Source organism: Chrysoperla carnea, chromosome X (assembly GCF_905475395.1).
Source record: "Chrysoperla carnea chromosome X, inChrCarn1.1, whole genome shotgun sequence".
Taxonomy (NCBI): domain Eukaryota; kingdom Metazoa; phylum Arthropoda; class Insecta; order Neuroptera; family Chrysopidae; genus Chrysoperla; species Chrysoperla carnea.
The window spans coordinates 19,038,584-19,048,788 of record NC_058342.1 but is presented as its reverse complement, the minus strand read 5'-3'; positions in this window follow the sequence as shown (position 1 = coordinate 19,048,788).

The following is a 10,205-nucleotide window of genomic DNA, read 5'->3' as shown; positions in this document are numbered from 1 at the left end:
AAAGATTAATCTGAATAAAGCTTCGGCATCATTTTATTTTCAATAGTTTTTTATAAAAAATTTGGGTTAAAATTGTTACTTTTCGAGGTAATTTCAATCCAATCCAGTCTTCAACGTGTTAAGACTTGTCAGATCTTAATGTGAACAATAGCAAAAATAAATATAAAATTTTAACAAATCTTTTAAATTTTCATCTTTTGACTAAAATATTCGGCACTTTCGACTCGAAAAGTTAATCTGAATAAAGCATCTTTTGTCTAGTTCGAATTATTTTATTTTCAAAAATTTTTTTAATTAAAAATTTGAGTTAAAATTGTTTCTTTTCGAGGCAATTTCAATCAAATCGAAAACAGTCGTCAAGGTGTTAAAAAATTTTGACTTTTTTCAAATGCCTGCAACTTGGTTAGATGAATTTCGAACTGTTGATACATTTGTCTAAAATAGATATGTCGCCCACAAAATGAAATACTCATTTTTAAAAATCGGATATTTTTCATAAACTTCAAAGTGGCTTGGCTTGGTCAAATTTCAGTTAACGTTCGACGTGTTTTTTTTATTATCTACAACCTCGACGCATGTAAATAAACGAAAGTTAATGTATTTATAAATTTCTACCGGAAATTTCACTTTAATCCATAATTTTCGGTTGTCTAAGCCTGCCTTAAAGCCAGGATAAGCTTTTGTGGGTATGCCTAAGAAAACTCTGTGCCAAAAATCAGTTTCAGTGCAGATCAAAAATACTTACTTTATTATTATGTTTTAAAAGATTATGAACGATTATGTGAAGCCCAAGCCGAAGATGACCGACGGGATAATACTCCTAGTGGTATGCATGGTATGTGGGCTCCTGGTGGTATGCATGGTATATGGGCTCCTGGTGGTATGCATGGTATATGGGCTCCTAGTGATATGCATGGTATATGGGTTCCTAGTGGTATGCCGAATCCGCATAGCGAAATTCTTGCTAATCAGGTTTGTTTATTCTAACTATCTAACGCAGATCCAGGAAATTTTCCAGGAAAGGGAAACAAAAATTTCTGAGATATCAATGAATCCGGCATATTATACGGGAATTTCTTTACGATTTTGAGTGATATCTTAAAAATTATACGTCCAATTGTCAAATGGATTTAATATTTGTTTGTTTTTGTATGTTTATTTATTTATTTTATTTTTTATTAAAATTACTCGTGAAAATGATGTTTATCCAAATGGGAGACATAAAATTTACCCAAATTTCTGAATTTCTGAAAAAATCGAGAAAATCCCAAAAAATTGTAATTGGATATTTCAGAAATAACTCGTCCAATCGTCAAAAAAGGTCTCATTTGGTAATTCTTTGGTCAAAATTACATTTTAAAATCATTTTTATCGAGAAAGACAAAATATTTCCAACTCTTGCAATTTTCTTATGGGATACGTTTCTTATCCTTTTGAAAAAACAGAACAAATTTTGAGGTACAGTAACATCCTAAACGACTATAAATTTTCTATAATATGAGACTGTAGACTCAATAATTTCCGAGCTAAAGCTTTATATATCATTTACGTCAAATCCGATAGTTCTCGAGCATCGAACGCAACTTTATCAAAAATCGAAAAAAAACCGTGAAAATTTGGGTTTTTTTTTCAGTTTTTGGCGATTATCATTCTAAAGGGCTATTTTATGATGGTACCTTTTCAAAAAGTTTTTCAAGTACACAAAATTTTCTACAATATGAGGCTAGAATGGTTTCTGCAGATCTAATAGTTTCCGAGATAAAGCCTTTCAAAGTTTATCATTTTTTCGAACTTCGCAATTTTTTGCAATATTTTGTCTAAAATATTACGACGTTAGAAAATTGATGAATTTTGAACAGCTTTATCTCGGAAGCTACTGGGTCTACAGAGACGATTTTAGTCTCATATTGTAGCAAATTTAATCTACTTGAAAAACATCCTAGTACATCAAAAACTATTCCTTTGGGGATATAATCGCCCAAAATCTTAAAAAAGGCGAAATTTTTACGGTTTTTCGATTTTTGAAAAAGCAGCGTTGTGCGCTCGAGGTCACAAACTTGGATTATTCATTGGGCCGACATCTTAAACAAGTCTGCTAAAAATCGGAACTACCGAATTTGACATAAGTACTGATGTATAAAGTTACGTTGATAAACTTAGAAAGACTTTATCTCGGAAAGTATTGGGTCTACAGAGTCCATTCTAGTCTCATATTAAGTCTACTTGAAAAACGTCCTGAAAAGGTACTATCAAAAACTACTCCTTTAGGGTGATAATCGCCAAAATTATGAAAAAAGCGGAAATTTTTTCGAGGTTAAAAAATTATTCATTAGACTAAAAAATCAGAGCTACCGGGTTTGACGCAATCTACCACGTATTTCAGACGACAAGGTTACCGTATTAAAATATAACAGTTCTTTTTTTATACCCTGTATGTATGAAATTTATATCAAGGTATGCTAAGTTTAGTTCCAAGTTTGTAACGCTTAATAATATTGATGCTACGAACAAAATTTTGGTATAGGTGTTCATAAAATCATCTGATTAGTCCATTTTCGGTGTTGTCCGTCCGTCCAAACTCAAAAACGAAAAGATATATTAAGTTCAAATTTTTATGGCGTATTCAAGACGTGAAAAGTGACTTTGAGTTCGTAAATGAGTAACATAGGTCAATTTGGTTTTGTGTCCATAGGACCCATCTTGTAAATCGTAAAGATAGAACAAAAGTTCAAATAATTGTGTTGGTTTTAAACTTTTCTTATTTATTAAAAATAGTGCAAGATGACTTTCAACACTTTCTATACAAGGTATTTCAACAATTAACTCTGTCAATTGTTTGTTTGTACTTGTTTTAATAAATATTTAAAAAGTATGTTTTTTTGCAATTCTAAATGAAGAAGCTCTAAGAACCCTATTTCTTACTATTTCCTATTTCCCTTGAAATTTTCCTGGATTAGTCCTTCCTTGAACCGAATCTAATTTTTGTAGCAATATAATACAAGAAAATAGAGATTTAATCCTGAAATAATTTGTTGTAGTATTGAAAATGTTGGGTAATAGGTTTTTCGAAAATATCTAGACAAAGATTATCTTTCGATAATAATTGTTTAGTAATAAATTCTAACACAGATATCTTTAACATATGTATGGCATTTGTGAGAAGCATTCTAAACGATCGCGGGTTACGATTTATAGTACAAGTACAACTATCTTGGAGTTTCTCTTCTGAAAAAATACAAACAAGGCAAAATTTGTTAATACAGTGAATAAAGACATTTCATTTCGGAAAAATTCCCGGAAATCTGCACGAACTTTCTATTTGCGATTCTAAAAAAAATAATAAAAGTCCCCATCGATCCGTATACCGCTCCCAAAGTTGCCCGGGGTCAAATGTCACAAAGTATGATTTTTCGCGATTATTTCGTTAAAGGCCACTGTTATCGAAAAAATTGCAGTTATCGAATTTGCATATTAAAAAATTTTCTATATAAAACACACAATTACTTTTTTTTTTTGTAAGATTAACGATTTTTAAGAAAATTCGATTCAAAAAGTTGTAACGGGCACTTCTTGATGGTATCTGTGTGTCGAATATTTGTAATTAAAAGCTAAATGAGATAAAAGATTTAATGAGCAACATCAATGATTTTTGAAGTATGAACTAGCTCCATTTCCATTATCGCTCTTTATTTACATTTTACCCAGGGCCAGTTCTAGTTATTTAGCCGCTGTAATTACATTTGCCGCCTTTTACACTCATACCATATACAGGATGTCTTTTTAAAGTTGACATATGCTTGAAACTCTATAAATTTACTCGGGGAAAATGCTTTCAACGAAAAATGTTAGTTTCAAAGAAACACATTTTATACCGGCCCCGAATTCAATTTAAATTTTCAGGTCCAATTAAAACCTCATTCTGTTTCATAACTGTCAAACATTAGATGAACACTTTAAATTAGAAACGTTGTTTTTTATTAATAAGCAAACAATTTTTGTTTGTAGCTTTTTTTTGTAAACCGATTAGTTGAGACAGGAATTGGTAGTAAAAATATAGCTTTTTGTTCGTTTCTTCATTCAATTTGAACAAAAATGGTCTTCATAGAAAAACAAATCACTTTTATTGGATTTATTAGAAAATTTTTTTCGAAAGTGCGTAATTTCGCAGAAACAATTATACGAAATAACAATTTTGGGTAAAACTTTTGAGTCCGTTTTTGTCTAAACTGTACGGCAATCATTTCAAGTGATTGATCAGTCATTTTCATTTCTACGCACTTTTCCAGGGATTTGCTGCTTACCTATTGTGAATCTTTACGGAAACAAATTACAAACTCCTTAGTAAGTCGGAAAATATTTTCAACCCAGTTAACGTTCTCTATTATTTTGAAAAACTGTTTTCAATTTACAACAAATTATTTCAAGTGATATTTATGTTTAGTTTCTCTGTTAGTCGAGTAAATAAGCCTGAAAATACTGTAAAATGTTGAAAACTTGTCAGTTGTCGGACAGATGTATTCATTTGAAAATTGAAGAAGTTTTAACACTCACCAAACCACCCCAACAAAAAAGAGTCTAATGAATAGTTAGTCTCCGAAATTTTGCTCTAGGTGGTCTTTTTGGTCGCTGAAAACGAATCCATGGTTAAAATTTGACAATGCTATACTCCAGTACGGAATTCGTGCTAGTTTTGGACAAAAAAAAGAACTTTTTTGTGCGAAAATTGAAATATAAACATTATGCTTCGAAAAGTTCTTCCAGGGGAATTTTTTTAGTAACATTCCCGTGCGAAATTCGTGCCATGTTTTTCCAAAAAAGTTTTTTTTTTTTGGGCGGAATTTTAAGTAAATATATATCTTAATATTTCATACTGTAGGTAGTGTAGTATTGTTGTATTTAGACCCCGAAACCCTTATTCGTGTTTCGCGACCTATAAAATTTATGTTTCAATTTATGTATAAAGATTCAGTTTATTTTGTCAAAAATGGCACGTCTTAAAGAATTTAGACCTTTAGATTCGTGATCTTCTGGAGCTAATTCTGGGGGCAAAATATTCATTAGATTGTTTCTTGTTATAATAGATTGGTGGGGGTTGAAAATTCCCCAATTTTCAAAATTGGTGCTACCTGACAAGTTTTCAACACTTTCCAGTTTTTTAATTCAACTATACTGGATATCTTAAATTAAAATTTTTTTAAATATAGGGCCTTTTGAACAACACCGTATTATTACATCGTTTTGCTCCTATGTATGGTGTCGTTCAACAATGTGATCCAGTACATCAACTTCATTACACGCCATCATATGAAATTGGGAATGAACCACTAAATTACTACGAACCCCTAACTATGAACGCTCCCCTACCCGCTAATCGTTTTGATCGTATTTATGCTGCCGATCAACAATATGAACCAGTACGTCAACATTATCACACGCCATCACATGAAATAGTAAATTACTATGCACCTCCACCTGTGAACAGTCGACAATGTGAATTAGCACATGAACCTTCTTCGCACGCGTCATCAAATAGTGTTGGAAATGAACCAGGAACTTCCTGCGTCTTGCCAACAATAAACAACATACCATTAGATGAAGTGGCAAATGAATCAAAAAAATCGTACGCATCTGCATTAAGGAACAACAAAATACCAAATAGTCTCGTTGCACCTATTAATTATGACGGTCGAATATATGAAGGTTGGACGCCATCATATGAAGTTGGAGATGAACCAGTAAATTACTGTGCACCTTTAACCGCTAATCGTTTTGATCGTATTTATGCTGCCGGTCAGCAATATGAACCAGTACCTCAACATTATCACACGCCATCACATGAAATAGTAAATTACTATGCACCTCCACCTGTGAACAGTCGACAATGTGAATTAGCACATGAACCTTCTTCGCACGCGTCATCAAATAGTGTTGGAAATGAACCAGGAACTGCCTGCGTCTTGCCAACAATAAACAACATACCATTAGATGAAGTGGGAAATGAATCAAAAAAATCGTACGCATCTGCATTAAGGAACAACATAATACCAAATAGTCTCGTTGCACCTATTAATTATGACGGTCGAATATATGAAGGTTGGACGCCATCATATGAAGTTGGAGATGAACCAGTAAATTACTGTGCACCTTTAACCGCTAATCGTTTTGATCGTATTTATGCTGCCGGTCAACAATATGAACCAGTTCGTCAACATTATCACACGCCATCACATGAAATAGTAAATTACTATGCACCTCCACCTGTGAACAGTCGACAATGTGAATTAGCACATGAACCTTCTTCGCACGCGTCATCAAATAGTGTTGGAAATGAACCAGGAACTTGCTGCGTCTTGCCAACAATAAACAACATACCATTAGATGAAGTGGGAAATGAATCAAAAAAATCGTACGCATCTGCATTAAGGAACAACAAAATACCAAATAGTCTCGTTGCACCTATTAATTATGACGGTCGAATATATGAAGGTTGGACGCCATCATATGAAGTTAGAGATGAACCAGTAAATTCCAACAGAAGTCTAGTAGTTAACGATATAATACCAGCTAGTCCTTTTGCGCGTATTAATGCTGGCGTTCGACATTATGAACTACCATGTGAAGATTCTTACGCGCCATCATATGAAGTTGGAGATGAACCAGTCAATTCTAATAGGCCTCTAACCGTGAACGATATAATACCAGCTAGTCGTTTAGCTCGTATTTATGCACCCGGTCGAGAGTATGAACCGGCTCGTGAAGCTTGTTACAAGCCATCGCATGAAGTTGAAAATGAAGCAACATATCCTGTTAACATAGGATCTCCATGTGAAAATTTGGAAGTCTGGCAATTGCCAGAAGTGGAATATTATTTCAGAAAGTTAACCAAGAAAGATCCGGATGAAGATTAAATGTAAGATTTTTGTTTAAAATTGTCGCCAGCTTAACTGAGTGTTATGTGTACCCAATTATTTGAAACTGTTGCTATTCCAGTAGAAAAAAATTCTATTTTAACCCCTTCCAACAGCCAAGTGTAAAGGAAACAACTGACTACTTACCCATAAATAGACGGTTAAGATTTGTACATAAAACGATAGTCAGCTCTTAGACTAAAGATGTACACTGTCGATTTGGTCTAGTCAGATTCAACAGGCCATGTAAAAAACTGTAGTAAAAATTTGCACAAAATAGAAAAATTAACAAAAATAATTTTGTTCGCGAAATTTTGAATATAGCTCCTATTCATACTGCAGTTTAAATCCGATGAGTTCATAATGCTTGGGAGGGTTTAAAAAAAATTTTTGGAGATTGCGAAAGTCGAAGAACTAGCAAAAGCTGAAGAGTGTATCTTGTCTATTTTTGAATTTAAAAAAAAAATAATAAGCTCTGCTTTCAAGGAACAAAAAAAAGTATTAATGCTTTAACGACAAAACAAAACAAGCAATAAGTTAATTTTTGAAATTAAAATTTTTTCGAATGAAGAAAAGACTGTTTTGTTTCAAAAAAACTTTTTTGTTTGTTTGTTTATACTTGCGCTGACCATATTTGCTCTACTGTAAAGGATAATCCTTATTTTGATAGAGTCCTTTAGATTTCACAATCATTTTTTATTTGATACAAAGACTAAAATTGAATCCATGGCATCTTCCACAAATCTCACCCCCAATGGGTATGGTAGTCTAGTCAACAAGTTCAAATTGATGAAATATAGAAAAAATAGCCGTAAAAATACGTATGATAGCTCGTTGGATTCGGAATGATTGAAATAATTGGCGTAAAATTTTTGTTTTCGTAGAGTCCTTTTTATATATATACTTAACCAGATCACGCTGAATCAAGAGTTTAGAAAATTTTAATACGTTTTACAACAATTTAAAAATCCCGCACGAAGATCTGTTTCAGCGTTAAATTAAAATTATAAATAATGGAAATAAAGTTCTGAGAGTGGGAGTTTTTTTTATTGGAAATTTTCTCATACTTTAAGAATCTGTTTTTAAAATTTCTTAAATATTAATATTTTATGAAATACTAGCGAAAAATGAAATATCTTTTTTTCATCTTTAATCGGAAAAATGCTTCAGCGATACATTTTTCTAGGCATCATTCCGAATCCAACGAGCTATCACACGTATTTTTACGACCATTTTTTCTATATTTCACCAATTTAAATTTGTCCCCTAGACCTATAGAGTTTTAAAACTACAAATTTATCAATAAAAAATTAAATCCTAAAATGACCAGGACATGTAAATGCAGAATCGTATACTGGTTTGTTCTTTTTTACTTATCATTAAAAATGTGGTCAGTGTATTTATATACGAAAAAAAATCAACTGTACTTGAGTTGATTTATCAAGGCCAATTTTTTTAACTTTAGAGTGTGTTTTCGAGCCTAATAGTATTTATTAGCCGAGCCGAATTTATTGAAAACTACTTTTTTTTACTTTTTTGAAAAATACTTCAAAATGTTGATTTTGCTAATAAAAAGCCACCAAAAATTTATTTCGGAAAAATACACACGCTTTCTTGCCAAAAACTTAAATTAAATTTTAAACCTTTTTTAAACTGTCAAAAACGCGGGCATCCAATTTTATGACGTAATATGGGTATCACTATACGAAATAACACAAATAAGTTTGAAAGATATAGACATCTGATTATAATAAATATAAATACTTATTATCTATGAATATATTATACTCAGCTGTCTACACTGAACTAACTGATGGTCTATGACTTATACCGCTATGACATCACAGCAAGGCTTACCCGCGTTTTAGGTCACGTGATATACAGTATAAAAATTACGATTTTAAATTTTAATCTTTTAAAAGAAAAATGTGCTCTTATGATTCGAAATCAGAATATTTAAGTATATTTTTACATAAATTTTAACTTTTTTCAAATTTCATGATTTATTTTTGACTAACGATAATACCCTATTAAAAGATTGAACTACTTGAATTAAACTGTGTGCTTTAAAAATGTACTTTGTTTCTTTAAATGTTGTCCTCGATAAAACAACTCAAGTATAGTTGGGCTAAATGAAAGTATTTTGCTCGAATGTTTTTTGGTTAAAAATTTTTCAGTTTATTAATCAGACTGAAAATAATTATTTTTGTTGTAAGTCAATTTGATTTGTTATAATTACTGTTAAATATCAAATATATATTTTATTAAAAAAAAACTATACTATTTATCAAATAAAAATTAGTTAATTAATAAAATTATGTTTTTTCTCACCATCACGCTTTCCATAATATAATGTTTAGGTCAAATGAACTTGCAAGTAAAAATATCAAATTTAGTTTCGTCCTATATGTTGTCTAGCTGTGGAAATTACAAGTTTGTAACGTGGTCGAGAAATGTTTTTAGTTGAGCTGAAACTAGAATCATTTTAACTTTTAAGTACAGCCCCTTCAAATTTAGGAGGCTTGAAAATTTGTAGGTAAGTTAAGTCAATATCAAGGAAGTGGCTATTGGGTTTTTCTTCCCCCTTTTCATGTCGAAATATAATATTTTTTGTGGTTTTTAAAGTTTTTCGCATCTTAGATAGAAAAAAATTTTGTGTTCACCGTTTTTTAGAAATTGTGGATCAAAGTTTGAATATAGATCTGGACACACAAAATTTTCGTTTACGTGGAGACATTTTTAAATATTTTTAACATTGGCTCCACGCTTATTGTCGTCCTAATAGATTTATTTTGCGAGGTGATTAGCAAGATTAGAAACTCATAGTGATTTTTGGAGGTTTTCAACTTCCCAATCCTTCTTTTAAGTATGAAATCTAAGATTGTTAGATTTGACATTAGCATAAAATAGTGAATAATCTTACTCACACATATAGACCTATAGTTTACTCACATCTCCAAGATGAGAATATCTAATCTGAGCCCCTGAGCACATATTGAATGCAAACAACTCTTATTATGGCTCTCTCTGGCTGTTGCATTAATTGTATAATCAAAGAGATTATATATGTAGATGGAGCATTCGAAGTAATTCATGTTCCAAAATTAGGAAGAGATAGAAAGGCAGTTACGGAAGAGTTATCTCTGTCATACGTCTATAATCACAACCCAGTGGAACAAAGCTAGCTTTATGAGGCTGCCTCTTTCTTGAATTGACACAAGTTTTCATCACAGAAAGTATATGCATCGCACCGTCTAGTATTACCATGTCTATGTGTATAATAAATATAAGTCTGTG